Source organism: Manis pentadactyla, chromosome 15 (genome assembly GCF_030020395.1).
Source record: "Manis pentadactyla isolate mManPen7 chromosome 15, mManPen7.hap1, whole genome shotgun sequence".
NCBI classification, from domain to species: domain Eukaryota; kingdom Metazoa; phylum Chordata; class Mammalia; order Pholidota; family Manidae; genus Manis; species Manis pentadactyla.
Genome location: NC_080033.1, coordinates 39,714,645 through 39,728,362, shown reverse-complemented (window position 1 = coordinate 39,728,362; position 13,718 = coordinate 39,714,645). Strand labels below are relative to the sequence as shown.

The 13,718-nt window shown below is 45.2% G+C and overlaps 1 protein-coding gene across 1 annotated transcript in view; it reads right to left on the bottom strand.

The window, feature by feature from the left end:
- The window catches only part of LOC130680950 (chromodomain-helicase-DNA-binding protein 9-like), a 159,025-nt gene extending 145,686 nt beyond the window's left edge, over positions 1 to 13,339 (bottom strand). Inside the window, exon 1 of the transcript XR_008994017.1 lies at positions 13,258 to 13,339. The gene's annotated coding sequence lies outside the window, so the exon portion shown is untranslated. The remainder of the gene's footprint in view (positions 1 to 13,257) is intronic.
- Positions 13,340 to 13,718: the final 379 nt, after the last annotated feature.

Here is a 13,718-nt window from a genome sequence, read left to right as displayed (position 1 = left end):
TCTGGGCAGGGTCGGAAACCTTGCCAGGGGGTGGGGGTGGACCGCTGGGAAGGAGGAGGGGCAGAGACTTAGCTGGTTTTGCACAGACAAATCTCTTCATTTTCCAGACTGGAAAAAGCTGTTTGGGCTGTGCACATTTGCACAGAGTCACGGTATTTACTATGCTTCCCGGCTCAACAGATTTCTTTTTGTCATTCAGTCAAACGCAGCTTGTATTTTTCATAGCCAGAGTTGAACAGACAGTGGGGGCTCTTCCCCCACGTTGGGTTAAAAAACATGTCAGAGTGACTCAAAAAGCTCAGCTCACATGGGCAGCAGGAGTGGGTGGGGTAGCATGTTGTAGAGATATAGACCCGTGTTTACACAAGCAGGGTCTCCCCCTTGGAGGTGTTTAATGACACTCCTTATTTTCCAGCACACTGTTTTTTGAGCAGCCCTAGGAACAAACTACTGTAGTAGAAACTGATTCCTGCTTGTTGCATGTGACTCCCAGTTATCCACATTGAAGGTAGTATGGGTAGGATACAGGAGAGTGGGATAATTTTATATAGTGGTAAGTAAAAAACAAAAAAAAAACCCTTCTTGCCAATATATGCTTATTTAGAATTCAATTCCAAAAGTGTTCCTGGCCAGATGTCAGATTATAAAGCTATCTGTTGAACCACTATATGCTAAAACATTAATTCAAGCCAACAAACATTAATTGAGCGCCAACTATGTGCAAGGTACAGTGCTGGGGAGGAAGCGTCCCAGCTGACCAGAACTTAACATGTACTTCACATTTTTAATAGAAGACAGAGGGTGAGCCCAGTGGTATACACAGCCAATAGCGGGGTTTTAGGCGCCAGGGATGGGTCAAGTCAATAAGGAAAGTCTTTTGGGGGGTGGGAGAAGGGAGAGCTTTCCCTGGCCCGGTCACATCATGCTCCTAGGCTTCTGTATGTGGAATGCCAGCCAAACCACCACACAGGGAGTGTAGTCATCAAATCTTGCTCAGCCTCAGTCATGCTCATCAAGAGTCAGAGGGAGAGACTCATCTTCCGAGATGACACAATGACATATTCAGGTGACCTCTGTCCTCTTGGGCCAGGGGGAGGGTAAATACACAGGCACCCCTGGTAACGCAGGTTAGCATCACCTGATGCAAAGGTATAGAGCCTCTAACCTCCTCTTCTTCTTGGGTTGGCAAAGCAGAAAGTCACTTTGCATTAATTTAAAGGGAGAAAGGACCCACACAGACTTCTCCTCAAACCTGCTTTTGAGCCAGGAGTCATGGGGAGTTGACGGGGTGGAGGCGGGCACAGGGAAGTAGTACAGGGTCTTTAGGGGACCAGGGGAGTCCAGGGAGCTAAGAATTCTCTTTAGTTCAAGTTAACTGTGCCAGATGTAGCTCAATTTTTTTTCCTTTTAAAGACTATTATGGGTTTCCTTCCAAAGTGGAAACACAGGGATGGAAAAATGAGTTTCAGTTGCTATGGAAATAGGAGTTGGCTGGGACCTGCAGGAGCAGCAGCTGGAGTAGAACAAGTGGCCAGGAACCCGGCCCTGTAACAGAGGGGGCTTCCGGCTGCGGATAAGACAATAACAGGCTTCAGCAGGGAGAAGGAGGAAAGAGAGAAAAGGAGACAGAGAGTGTTTCCAGGCACTGCAGCCTATGAATTCTGCAGGCATTTGCAGTGATACAGAATGTGCGTGTGCGTGTGTGTGTTGCATGTGCATCACCACAGGCCAAAAAAAGAGAAGAAAAATAAATCCAGTGCCTGAAAAAGAAGGGATTTCACCAGTGACCTGAAGGTCAAGAAAGACCTAAGGCAGTTGAATAACAGAAAGGGAGGGGCCTCCCGTTTAGAAGCCTTCCTGGGGTCTGGGGGGAAATGCCTGAGGAGGCACTGCCCTCACACTCTGTGCTCCCTCACCTTTGTCTTCACAGAACTCCTCATACTGAAACTTTTGTGGGCCAGAAATGCTGCAGACAAAATCCCCACAGGGTTAGCAAGACTGTGGGGGTGTGCAAGTTGGCTGTTCTATTTCAGCTGCACCTCTGGGTGACTGTTTCTGTTCCAGGTAGAACGTCTCCATGATCCTGGTGCTCTGGGAACTTGGAAATTTGGAAGCGGGAGGCTTCAAAGGGGTCTGAATGGTCTTAGCATCACCATCTGGAGAGATGCTTCCATTAGCCTAGGGGACCTCAGGCTGGATCTGCCCACAGGGATCACCTGAGGGAATATTATGCTATTCCTACCCCTACCCTACTCAGAGGAACTGCTCAGGCCCTTTCCTTCCATTGCGTGGGGGTGAGGAGACAGGTGGACCCCACATTCACAAAGGGACTCAAAGTTAGGCTTCTGATACTATCTAGTCCTATCACTGTCTACATATGCTGTCCCTGAGAAACACAAAGAGGATCAGGCAGTTTGAACTGACCAGCCTTATGGTATCTCATTTTGCGTTTTGTCAGTTTTCAATAGATCAGGAGGCCTCCAAAAGTAGAGGTATCAAGAAAGAATAAAATACTTATGAATAAACTTAACCAAGGAAGTGAAAGACCTGTACACTGAAAACTTACATGCTGAAACAAATTAAAGATGAAAATAAATGGAAAGACAGTGCATGCTCCTGGATTAGAAGACTTAATAGTAAGATGTCAACAGTACTCAAAGCAATCTGCAGATTTAATGCCATCTCTATCATTCACCCCAATGACATCTTTGCAGAAATAGAAAAATTCATAACGAACCCCAAAGAGACAAAACAATCTTGAAAAAGAACTAGCTGTGAGTTCTAAGCTCTAAGTTGTGAACTCAAACTTTCTGATTTCAAATTAAAACAAGATACAGTAATTCGAACAGTATATTACTGGCATACATACTGACATCCAGACCAATGTAACAGAATAGAAGGCCTAGAAATAAACCTTCAAATAAATGGTCAAATGGTTTTCTACAGGGTGCCAAAACCATTCAATGGGGACAGTCATTTCATTCCAAAAAATTGTGTTGGGAAAATTGGATATCCATATGCAAAAGAATGGAGCTGGATCCTTATTTGATACCATACAACAAAATTACCAAATATGGATCAAAGACCTAAACATAAGATCTAAAACTATGAACTCTTATGAGAAAACATAGAGGAAAACTCTCAAGACATTAGATTTGGTAATGATTCTTGGATATGACATCATAAGCACAGGCAACAGTAGAAAAACAGATCAATTGAACTTCATCAAAATTAAAGTTTTGTGTATCAAAGGATACTGTCAACAGAGAGAAAAGGCAGAAAGGGAGAAAATATTTGCCAATCATGTATCTGACAAGGGATTAATATCTAGAATATATAAAGAACTCCTACAACTCAACCTGATTCAAAAATGGCCAAAGACTTGAATAGACATTTCTCCAGAGAAGATACAGAAATGGCCAATAAACACATGAAAAGATGCTCAACATAAATAATCATTAGGAAAATGAAAATCAAGACCACAATGAGATCCTGTCAGAATGGCTATTACCAAAAACAAAAGACAAAAAACCCAGAAAATAGTAACTGTTGGCAAGGATGTGAGGAAATAGGAACCTTTGTGCATTGGTGGAGATGATGCAGCTAGAGTAAAATGGTACTGCAATCCCTCAAAAAATAAAATATAGAATTACCTTATGATCCAGCAATTCCACTCTGGATATGCACCCAAAGGAACTGAAAGCAGGGATATTTATACACCATGTTCATAGCATTATTATTCACAACAGCCGAAAGGTGGAAGCAACCCAAGTGCCCATTGTGAAGTGGTGAATGGAGAAACCAAATGCTGTATGTGCATACAATAGAACACTACTCAGCCTTAACAAGGAAGGAAAGTCTGACACATTCTCCAACACGGATGAAGCTTAAAGACATACTAAGTGAAATAAGCCAGTTGCAAAAAGGACAAATGTTGTATGATTCCATGTATATATGGTACCTAGAGTAGCCAAAATCATAGAGACTGAGAGTAGAATGGTGGTTGTCAGAGGTTGGAGGAAGGAGGGAATAGAGAGGAAATTAAAATTAATTAAGCAATTAAATGCACTGTTTAATGAGCATGGAATTTCAGTTTAGGAAGATGAAAAAGTCCCAGAGATGGATGGTGGTTAACAGTTGGTTATACAATAATATAATGCACTTAATGCTACTTAACTGTACATTTTTAAATGGTTAAAATGGTAAATTTTATAATGAAAAATAAATGTATATAAGTGGAAGCAACCCAGGGTCAGCCTCTCGTCCTCTGAGAGTCTGCCCTCACAGTACCCAGTTAGGCCCAGTCAACACCCAGGATATGACCTTTCCTCGACTTCCTTTGTCTTGTCAAAATTACCACAGGTGCAAAGAAGACCACAGACTGGGGTGGGGAGCCCAGCGTGTACAGGCGAGATAGAGAGATGAACAAAGATGAGGCTCGTTGGTGGACAGTGCACTCTGCTCTGGTGCAGGTTCCCACAGGAGGGCGGAAGGGCACTGGTGGGCACAGCTGGTGCTCGGGCAGCTCACAGGAGGGGAGGGGACTTCTTGCTCAGCCGTCAGGTGGTGTCACAGAGGAAGTGGTGCTCAAGGGGGGTGTGAGGGAATGAGGACATACACGTGTGAACTGGTGGATGGCACTTTAAGTGGGTTGTTTGGTTGGAGTGTGGTGTGACTTAGAGGCAGGAATTCGGAAAGAATACTGGGTCAAAGGGGTGAGGAAGTGACCAGGGACAAGGTGACACAGTACAGGAACATCTGCTACACAAGCCTGACATCCTACAGGGTAAGTATTATAAATACATTCTTGGCTTGGATTGGTAACCTTATGGAACTAGGTTCAGAAGGAATTTGAATACCAAACAAACAATAATAACAAGTTCTAAGAGCACTTACCCTATGCATCTTAGTCAATAACCCTAATTAAAGGGTAGCAATATTAGCTCCATTTTCAGCTGAGAAAACTGAGGCCCAAGTGGTCAAGCAACTTGCCAAGAAAACACACAGGGTGAGTAAGTGGTGGGACTGGGGTAGGAACTCAGGCCTACGTGGATCTTAAACTCTAATATATATTAAGACATATGTAAAGGAGCTAGTTTAAAAACAGAAATTCCATTCCCAGTGTGCAAAGCTGGAATAATCTCAACAGAACAAATAAAATAGTACCAGAATATAACCAGAGTATAAAATAAAATCCATGAGTCCATACCACTATAAATAAAAAGAAAAATTAATACATCGGAGAGAAGAGCCAAATGTTCCATGCAGAGGACTGTGAAATCAATTATGCAGATACACTGCCCTCAAGGAGGGAGAATAGAACTCCCCATCCCTTAAGCTTAGGCTACTACGTAATGATCTCCTTCCAAGACTACAATGTGGAACAGGGGAAATGGAGTAACTTTACAGTGGAGACATCTGACAAAGGCCTCCTCAGTCAGGTGATCAAGGTTAGCATCAGCAATGATAAGTCCAGCTGGTACTATGTATGCTTGACATGATGTGACCAAAATGGCACTTCACTCGTACGATTTTCTCTCCAAAACCCATCACCCTAGTCCAATCATGAGAAAAATACCAGACAAAGTCCAATAGAGGGGTATTCTGCAATACCTGACCAGTACTCCTGCAATCTGTCATGGTCAGCAAAAACAAGGAAATTCTGATAAACTGTCACAGCCAGTTGGGGCCTAAGGACAACTAAATGTAATGTGGGAGCTTGGTGATATCCTGCAACAGAAAAAGGACATCAGATAAACACTGAGAAAATCTGAATGACTTTGGTCACTAATAATGTATCAAAATTGGTTTGTTAATTATAATCAATGTACCATAGTATGTTTGTTAACGTTAATAATAAAGGAAACTGGTTGTGGGATATATAGGAACTCTCTGTACTATCATCTCAACTTTTCTGTAAATCTAAACTGGTCTAAAGTACCAAATCATTTCCCTCATCTGTGGAGTATAACAACGAAGCAAAACTGAAGGAACAAAACAGTAGCAGACTCACAAACTCCAAGAAGGGACTAGTGGTTACCAAAAAGGAATGGGTGTGGGAGGGCGGGTGGGGAGAGAGAGAGAAGGGGATTGAGGGGTATTATGTTTAGTACACATGGTGTGGGGGGTCATGGGGAACACAGCGCAGCACAGAGAAGGCAAATAGTGAATTCTTACTACACTGATGGACAGTGACTGCATTGGGGTATGGCTAGGGACTTGATAATATGGGTAAATGCAGTAACCACATTGTTTTTCATGTGAAACATTCATAAAAGTGTATATCAATAATACCTTAATAAAAAAATACTTATGTTAAAAAAAAATCTAAACTGGTCTAAAACAAAACAAGTCTATTAAAAACAAACAAATTCTTGGGCTGACCCTCACAACCCCTGGCCCTCTGGAATGCATTTGTACACAAGTAATGGAGTTGTGAATGAAGCCAGCCCCACTCCCTGGCTATTGATAGACTGAAGAGAAAGAGCAGAAATAGCAATTATCCGCAGGGAGGGAAATAGTTTGCACCAAAGACACTGTATGCTTCTTTTCTCTATCAGACTCCCTGAGGTTAGGTACTGTGCCTCTCATCAGACTAGAAGTCTTCCTAGTGAGACAACTGAATCTCGCCTGTCAGACGGGCAGCCCCTGAGGGCGAGGCCCACTTTCTCCTCTCAAGGAGGCCTCCCTCAGTGACCCCAGATGCCACGGATTCTCTGTATGCACTTTATCCTACTTACAGGGAAGTCAAGATTCTTTAATATGGGTGGGAAGAGAGGCCATGTATACAAAATGTACGTTTGTAAAGGCTGGCAAAATTTGTTTGCTCTGAAATAATAGGACTCCTAACGCTTCAGATAAGCATAGCCAATGCTCTTAACAGCAAACTGAATGGTTTGTTGGCTTAGCACCATGAGCTTCCTTTCCTGACCCATCCCTCTCCATCCCTTGTACCCCAGACCCCAGGCATAGAGGAATGATAACAGTAGTGACAGCTTAAAACTGTGATGCAGCGCATTCTATAATGGAACACTCAGTATCCCAGAAAGTTGCTCTTGGCTGCAAGACATTGTCACTGGGAAGTATACAGGTCACCCCAAAATATGGAGAGACCATGTCAGTGGAAGGCACACACATCTGTGACTACGTATCTGTAAAAGTTCTTAAGGACAGGACAGGATGTGCCTCCAGAAAAAGAAGGAAGAACAAGGCCTGGAAATCAAATCAAGACTTGATAATGAAAAAAAAAAAAGCCAATTGTAATAACATAAGCTGAAGGACTATTAGGTAGAGAGAAATGGTGGTATGTGAGCTCAGAAAAAACATTACAGAAAAGCAAGTCTTTTTGAGTCTATCTTATCTCGCTCATTGTCCAGAGTAGTGGGAGCTCTGGAAACCTTTGAGGGAGCATTACAGGCAGTTCAGAGGGTTGGCAGAGCCTCCTGGAATACTCTCCTGATAAAGAGCTTAAGGTTGGTCCGGGGACAGTAGGAAGACAAAGATTTGGTAACTGATCAGTCATGTCTACCATGAGCACAGGGATGGGGAATTAGACCAGCAGTGATGCCCTTCTGGGCTCTTAGATCCCTCAGAGGATCTAAGGGTATCCTGGCTATTAAAACCATTCATCCTGCTCACCTTGCTTTAATTCCGTAAGTACCAACGTCTAACTAGAATCTGGCTTCCCGTGTGAACTTTCCTATAGGGGAAGAAATGTGCTGACAAGCTGACAAAGTTTTCAGCCTGCTTCCCAGTGCCTGTCCTATTGTGATTTACTACAGCTGTGGTCAGGCGTTCTCACCAGGCTCCCGGGAATCTGGTTAGTCTGTCCCATTCAGCCTGGTGTGCTCCATGGGCACTGGAGGAGCTCCATCTCTGGCCTGCCAAGAATGAGCATCACCAGCCTCCGTGGTCCAGAGGGGCTCTCCTAGAGTGAACTGCCTCCCTCCTGACACCACCATCTAGCTGCCTTTGCCACATCAGTCACCCCAACCACAGCCATCTACCTTGGGCCCAGGATGAGCTGTGGGAGCCCTGCAAAAAAAGTGGCACAGCAACAAAAATAACTAAGTTCTGTTAATAAAAAAGAATAAGGAAGAAAGAGGCCCTGTGTTTAGGGGAAGATGCCAAGAACACACAAGGGCGCATAAGCAGAAGTAGCCGGCAGCGTGTAATCTAGAACAGGGAAGACCCGGGAGGGCCGACTGGTTCTCTGCCATCTGAAGGACTGTAGTGAGGAAAGGCGGACAGATTTGTTCCCTGGGGCTCCAGGAGAAAGTAGGACAACCAAGGGGCAGCACACTCAGGGAGACAGATTTCAGATCGATAAGCAAGGCAGTTTTCCTCTCATATCAGTAACTCAGCTATCATCTTCACGTGCCTCCCCTTTTTTCTTTAGTTGAATTTGAGAAACAGGGTAATCTGGTGATTTAGGAACACAAACTCTGCAGCAAGACCACCCGATTCATTTTCCAGTTCTGTCACTTACTAACTATACAACTTTGGGCAAGTTACTTAACTTCCCTATGGTTGTTTTCTCAGCTAATAATAGTACCTCCCACAAATAATACCCATGTGACTGTGGTGAGAACTGGTTAAAATATAGTGCTTAGATAGTGCCCAGCACCTTGTAAGTGCTCAGTATGTGGTGGCGACTATGATTTTTAATTATATTCTCATACCACCTACACCATTACTTAACATTTTTAAGTGGACCCATTATTTGTACAAATTTATTTTAAAGGAAACTTTATTTTACTACTGTAAATGCAGAACCAGAAACACTTGCCATGTTACATGGCAATATAGGTGGAAATGGTAAAAACAAACATAAAACGTTATTCCATTTTAGCTAGCTACAGTTGCCTGTTTCATGCCCTGAACTTGAGGACTGCTGTCTTTTCCACAGAAAGGGAGATGAGCACATGTTAAAAAATACTCTAGTACTTCACGGAGACTTCTTTCGTTGACTGTAGTCGAAGGAAGAGTCTGGCAAGTTCAAGGAAGTGAAAGTCCAGGGTAGCTGGAGCTCCTGCTCTGGGGAGAGAGAGCAGCAGAGTGCTGGGGTGGGAGGCAGGGCAGGATCAAAGAAACAGTTTAAAGAGGGAAAACCCATGCTGGTCTGAGACTTCAATGTTCTTTAGCGCCATGACTGCACGTCACACCAGACCATCCCACAAGGCCCCCAGTGGTGTGCACAGCACACTTTAGAAAATAAAGTCAGAAACGCTTGGTTGTCCATCTGTACTCGTTAGTGCTCCAACGGGAGGTTCCCTGCGGTGAGCTTCCAGACTCACAGGCTGCCTCTCACTTCCTTTTGCCTGAAGGTAATTTTCTGGCAGCTGGGAATGTACTGCATAGTGTGCAGAAGTTGAGGGCAGGGGGTGAGAGACCCTCTGCCGATGAGCGATGGAAGGTAGGGGGAGTACCCCAGCTTCTCTGCCTCTACTGGGACACATGCTCTCTCTAAGAGTCCCCAGAAACTTTGAGCCCCTTCCCCCAGTGGTAACTCACTCATTAACTCATTCACTATCCTCCCATCCCGGTCCATTTCACCCTCCCTGGACTTTCTGGGATCACTTCCCAAATAAGTTCCTGGCACCCAAACCCTTGTCTTATGATCTGCTTTTGGGGAAACCCCAACTATGGCACAGTAAACTTCTGACAATGGAATGAGTTGCCAAGAGACTAAGTTCCATTTTATTGGGGCACTCAGGAAATGGCTGAGAATGTTCAACGGAGATTCATGGGTCAGGTAAGCATTCAACTAGTTGGACATTGAGTATCCTTCGGACCCTTAGGTCTCATGTTTCTAGTCCAATAGTCAGCAAATTACAGCCCATGGGCTACAGCCAACCCCACTGCCTGTTTTTATACAGCTTGTGAACTAAGAATGATTTTTACATTTTTTAATGGTTGAAAAAAATCAAAAGAATAACATTTTGTGACCCATTAAAATTATATGAAATTCAAATTTCAGTATCCATAAATAAAGTTTTATTGGAACACAGCTACACTCATCCATTTCCATACCATCTACAGGGCTGCTTTAATGTTACTCTCTGGCCCTTTACAGAAAAATGTTCAAGATCATTATCCTGTAGAGACAGACTGAGACCTGACAGCCCTGTAGTAGGGGAGGCCCAGCACCAGACCTGGTATTTAGTGGGTAGTTTGTGTCAGACCTTCACATTTGCTTTTTCTACGTCTCTGTGACCACCCTCACTACGACTCTGCCCTCTGGAGTTACCTAGGACTCTTTCACGGAGACATTAATGTTTTTATACCAGGAATATTTTTATCTTTAAAAGGACATGGGAACTTTTCTTCTCCACACTCTGCCCACTGTCCTAGGTGGTTTCACCCATGCTTGATGGCTTCTGTACCCACTTAGTTACTGATCCCCCCCCAAACCAAATCTCCAGCCCAGATGGTATCCTGATCACTCTCATCAATATTCAAATGTCTGTTCAACAGTAGATTAAGACGGGGTTAGGGAGGCGGGTTTTGTTGCTTACCCACAGGGTAACACTGAGCGAGACATTCAACTGCACGGGGAATCAATGTCATCATCTGTGGAAGGCAGAAATGATCCTGCCCAGCCTGCCAGGATTACTGGGCTAACTGGATGGAATGAGAGCTGCCCACAAAACACAGTGCCATCTTGGCTCCAGCCCCTCTCCAGTACATTATTGTGTTATATTATTATTATTGCACTATCTGTATTATTATAGTATTAGCTCCTTTGGACTATCACACTCCCCGCACACTGGCTCCCCCCAAGTTCCCTGACCTTGCCAAGCTCTTGGCTACCTCTGAGCCTTTGTTTATGCTGCTTTTTCTGCCTTAAATACACTTTCCTCATCCTACCCCCTACATGGCCGCCTCTCAGCCTTTCGGACCCCAAAGGCAAGCCAGGCTCCTTCTATAATGCCTCTCCATCTTTGCGCTTAATTCTTTCATTGCATGTGCAATAATGTCTAATCACAATTGATTCTTCTCATTTACGGCAGTTATGTTCTATAAGGTTGCCATGAACACAGAATTAGCAAATACTGAAGCTCTGCTCCTGGGGAAAAATTCTAAGGTTAGGTTCTTGCCAGCTTCTGGTCACATTTTCATCAACAGATCAATACCTAACCTTGTCTGATATGTGTTTCTGTTTAAAGATATTTTATTTAATATATATTGTTGATTCATTCCCATTGAACTCATAGCCAAAACCCACTACAACTCATGCCTGAACAAAGCTTATCTAACACATATTTTCTCTGGAAGGCACATTCACAGCCTTCCTGCGCTCAGAACACTTGTCAGCAGTTGAGCACTATGCTCAGGGGCATATTTAAACAGCAGAATCACCAACAGAAAAAAGCACAAAAATGTGAAAAATGTGGCACTTAACTAGACCACAAAAAGGACACTTGTTTACGTGTAAAAGCTGGAACAAGATGTCAGAGTGCTGCCTTGTTTTGACCTCAGCTGGGAAACATAGGTGTTGGGCGACTTAAAGTTTTTACCACTCTGGGCATGTCCATGAATGACCGCAAAAGTGCTCTGAATATTGATTTGGGGTTACAAATATGCTTTCGCAAAGAGGAGAATTTGCAACTACATAATCTGTGAACAATGAGGATCCACTGTACTTCCTTCTCGTTTCTTTCATTTACCAGAGTGGGAGTTCTCTGAAGGATGGTCTTACCATTTTATCTCTAGCATCTGGAAAACTGCCTGGCACATAGGCCCTCAATAATAAATGTATTTTAAATGAACAGATGAGTCAATTGAGTTCAAGTGCTTGGTGGGCAGCAATGATATCTGGTATTTATGGAAAAGACACCATGAGCTGCCCTGTGCTAAGTGCCTTCTCTCCATTCTCTTAGTGAGTAAGGGAAACAGCAGATTATTGTACGTTTACACATGGGCCCTGGAGTCAGACTGACTGGTTTCCAGTATAGGGCCTGCCTCTCATTAATTACATAGCCGTGAGGCAAGTTCCTTGGCTTCTCTGAACCCCAGCTTCCTCAGCTATCAAGTGGGGTAGTTACAGTTCTATCTTGTGGGATGAGGAGTCAAATGCAGCAATTCACAGAAAGCACTTCACAGGGCACCTAGCACAGGTATGCTCTTAGTAAACATTATCTGTTATTGTTAATTCCTACAGCAACTCTAAGAGTTTTATACTATTATAACCATTTTGCAGAGGAGGAAACACAGGTAAGGGGTGGTTCTGTGAGTTTTCCACTAAACTACATGAAACATAACTGCTGCGAATAATGAGAACCAACTGTAATTAGACATTACTTCACACATAAGGAAGGGCTGGGCCTAGGGATTCGAAGCCCATGCTGGTAACCACTTTGCTGTTATATAAAGATACGGAATCGTTTTTATTGAGTATAGGGGCTCTTACTCAGCCTGCTCAGCTACATTGACCACAATGAGGAGGGCGGCGCCAGCTGGGCCCCTGAACTTCTGTGGGATCAGGGGAAGGAGGAACACTCTGCACTTCCCCTAAGTCTTCGCTCACATTCCACATCAGTGTTTTTCTGTTCCCTGCCCACTTTCCAGTTCAACCCTTTCAGAAACAGCCTGTTGGGAAGGGAGGTACTGGCTCGTTTGCCTGCGGTATGACAGCTCGAAGGCGGAGAGAGTTCCTGCATGAAAAGTCTGTTAAAGAAGGAGGAGAAGGAGGAGGAGGAGGAGAATCAGCACTCTGGGCTGTACCAAACAACCTGGGGGGGTTTCCTCCAATCCTCTGGATCAAGGGTCCTCAAACTTAGCTGCTAGTTGGGATCTCCTGGGGAGCTTTTATATACTCAGATGCCCAGACCCCAACCCAGGCCACTTATATTTGAGTCTCTGGGGTGCGGGATTGGGCGTCAGCATTTCTTACTGCTCCCCAAGCAACCCCAATGCGCGGCCAAGTTTGAGAAATGGTGCTTAGATCTTATCAGCCCTCAGCTCCAACGCTGAAGTCGCTCTGGGCAGCAGTAACTCTCTTCTGCCCTTAGAACCTGCTGTTGGGGTTCCAGGCACGCTCCTCAGACGCACAGGCTGGTGGAGGATGTCTGCGCGAGCGACCCAGTGTTGTGCTCCGCCCCTAGGCGCAGGTCTCCGCGTCCCCTTAGGAAAGAGCAAACACGTGCGGCCGCTCCGACTTCCCCGGTGGTCTCCACAGACCGCACGCGGGGCTCGGCGGCCGCCGCGCTGCTCACCCCAACCTCGAGGGAAACGCCCGGGGCTCAAGAATCGTACCTTGGCGGACGGCGAAGCCCTCCGGTTCCCCGAATCCTGCGGCTCAGGTTCGAGCTGTCGCTGGGCGCCGCTGTGGCTCTCGCCGCGCCGGGGAGGCGCCCTCTAGAGCGCAGGCGCCACCTCGTGGGCGCGGGGAGGCCGCGCGGGGACCCGGGCAGGGAGGTGGGAGGTGGGAGCGCAGTCCCGGGCGGAAATGCAGCCTGGCTTCCTACGTGGACGGTTTTCCAACACGGGGCGAAACCCGGGCGCAAATCCCAGCTGGGAGGGACCACCTTCACTCACTGGAGGGCACCGGGACCTGAACTCGCTGAACTTTCTCTTGGAGGCACGGAGGGGCAGCCAGGCCCTGGCTTCTGGCCTGGAATCCATCCTGAGATTTTCCTGGCTGGACTCAAGAGATCTTTCCTTTCATCCAAAAGCTTTCAGCACACCCCAATTTGGCATAGCCTCTCTTTTAAATA